This window comes from Crocodylus siamensis, chromosome 6 (genome assembly GCF_052110815.1).
Source record: "Crocodylus siamensis isolate JL-2025a chromosome 6, ASM5211081v1, whole genome shotgun sequence".
NCBI classification, from domain to species: domain Eukaryota; kingdom Metazoa; phylum Chordata; order Crocodylia; family Crocodylidae; genus Crocodylus; species Crocodylus siamensis.
The window spans coordinates 59,277,564-59,280,555 of NC_143400.1; positions in this window are offsets into that span (position 1 = coordinate 59,277,564).

Sequence of the window (2,992 nt, forward strand, 5' to 3'; positions counted from 1 at the left end):
TGATGATGCTATGACCTTCTTAGGAAACTGAGGCATGCACAGTTGAAACCTTGTTATATAACCAAAGAGCAGGAACTTTATGTTAATAATTTATAGTGATAATAAATATGAGTGGTCCAAGAAAATTATACTGTTGAGTGACATTGATTGATTGAGATGTGCAAGCAGTGATTGGACCGTGGTATGATTGGCAGGTGGCATGGGGCGACCACTACAAAAGCCAGCGTGATGCACCATCTCAGTGTATGTGTGTGTGCGCATGTGCATGAGTATGCAGGAGCGCATGTGCATATCTGTGTATGTCGTGAAAAGTGTGTGTGCCGAGAAGCTGTGTGAGCTGAATCTGAGAGCCTGAGAGTTTTGAGTGGTGTTGAATCTGCTGGAGAGGCTGGGAAGATTAGGAGTGTGGGTGCTGAGTGGTGTGTGCGGGGTCACCAGAATTCCACCTGAGATACTCACCTTCGTTTCCCCCATAGGATGGGTAAAGTATCACCCTTCCCTTTAGAGGTCTCCAAGTACTCCACTTGTGGAAGAAAGGGTAGAAATCCTCTGCCTGACAGGGATGTGACAGCAGGTCCTGCAGCCTGGGTGTCAGTGTTCTTAGCTGCATCCACTGGTGACAGGCTGGTGTGGCTCTCTGTACATATTTGTATATAGTGTTCTGTTAAGTGGTTGTTGACTAGTTCATGGTGCTATGATTGTTGGTGTTTTTGGCTTGTAATATAGGTGGCTTATTAACCCTTACTTTGGTGTTTGTATTCCTTAATAATAGTGGGCCTCAGGGTGGGGCTGAGCTGCAGGCCAATACTCTGAGGGATTAACCCTTCCAGGTGCAAGCAAATCATAGACCCCCGGCACAGTAGAGGTCTAACAAACCTCTGCCCCGGAATACCATAGTCCTTGTGCCAGGCCAGTCTTCACCAGCTCACTGCTCTCTGTTTTGAACTGGCCTTTGACTTGGGCCGCCCAACTTCCGCACCCCCCCCACACCTCGGAAGGAAGACTGATTGGCCAGCATTTGCTGATAAAACCCAGAAAGAGAAATGTTTCCACTTGCAGCCCCATTCTCTGGGTCCTTGGTTTACACCCAGGTGGTCTCTCTGCTTTTCAGCCCCCAGAAGGATGAGCATGTACATGCAATGAACAGTTTATGCGGAAGGGTGAAAGGATGCCAGTGAAACAGGAGTCAAAGGAAAGAAAGAGGCTCTGGACTCAAGGACTTCCCTGGCTTTGGGCCTTTCAGCACTTGGAGCCATGGGACCTCCCTATAGATGGGGTCTGGTCTCAGCTCCGTGTTCAGAAAACCCTTGGAGGGTGACATCCCTGTAAGTTGGAGCCTGTGTCCCCTGCCCCCTGCCCTCATTTCCAGATACTTTTCCCCATGCAGACCCCTGGTCAGCAGGTTACAGGTATACGTGTTTACTGTGCCTCTTGCCTCCCCAGCAATTGTGCTGAGGGGTGTGATTTCTGCCTTACACCCCTCAGCAGATAGAAGTCCAGTGTGGCAGCACTTTCTGGTAAGACCTGAGATGAAAGATGGTTCCACCTGCAGGCCTATGCTTAGGCTTCAGAAGTTACCCCCAGGCTCTGTCCCTGGTTCTGAGCACCTAGAACAAGAAGCACAGACATGGGATGGAGAAAGAAGAAAGAAAGCAGGCAAAGTGTGGATCCCCCTGTAATCTGGGGTTAAGGTATAATACTGTCTTTGGGGGAGGCAGGCATTGGGCAATAACGTCCTCATATTCATTTAGCCTCTCAATTTGGATTGTAGAAGTCTTCCCATGTGGCACTTTGTTCACTGAAAGCAGCGCTGCTTTGGAGTGGTTTTGGAAGAGTTGTGGGCAGGGTGTAGGGGAGGAGGAGCCCTGCAAAGACACCTGGTGGGATTATCCTCAACCCATGCAACAGACTGCCTCAAAGACCAGGTACATTCCCATTCACCCCATTTTATCACTTAAGAGCAAGGTGTGGTGGGTGAAGGCAGGAGTGATGGGAACTGAGAGCTGGGCCATCGCTAATACTCCTGCCACTGGAGAGCCCTAGTCCTCACCTCGGCTACAGGTAGTTAGATGAGTAGAGGTGGGGATGGCTGTGCATACTTCCAAACTTTTCAGCACTCACTCTGGCTTAAGTGGAATGTCCCTGAAATTGCACCATGCATGCAGTGTTACATCTACCCCATGTGTGTTAGACCAGGTTGAGGAAGTTGGTAGCAGCGCATATTGATGAAAGTGGCCTTCAAGGTGTTTTTACAGGTTGTTTTGCTGAGTGAAGGAATGGGGATGGTGGGCATCAAGTGTAGGTAGTGGTCAGGTAGGTTGGTGAGCAGTTTTCTGTTTTTTGTTTCAAAGTGTTGTAGTTTATTCTGGTCCCTGGTGCGAGGAGTTGGAGTAGCATGCTTTGGGCAGATCCTGACATGGGTAAGTAATGGGCTGTGAGTTAAAGGGCCTGTTTGAGGCTTCCTGCAATGGGTCTCTCACCACCATTTTAGGTACCTCCTATGGTCCTTTAGCCGGCTCATGCAAGTGACCCCTTCCTCACTAACCCTGGCAATCACAGGTCCCTATCTTGTGGGACAGCTCTCCCATTCCCAAGTCCATTGAGGGCAGGACCTCCCTGTACTCCTGTCCTCCCACGGAGAGCAGGACCTACCTTCTGTCCATGGTACTGTGCTCCTCTGAGAGGTTGGTCAGCAGTGGCGTATCGTGGATCTCTGGCACCTGGGAGCCAATGCCTGCATTTGTGCTCCCCCAGGGATATTCTGAGCAGGGTGTGGTGCCCCTCTTCCACCCCACAGCACTTCCATGGGGAAATTGATACCATGGCACGCTGGACACCAGGGGAGTGGCAGCAGCTGGAATTTCCGGATATAACAGGTAAGCAAGTGCCCAACCCACTGGGCAGGTGGGTGGGCCACACACCAAACATGGGAGGTGCCACAGCCTCACATCCTGGCTGGCACACCTCCCCGCCAGGCTAGTGCCCAGGGGCC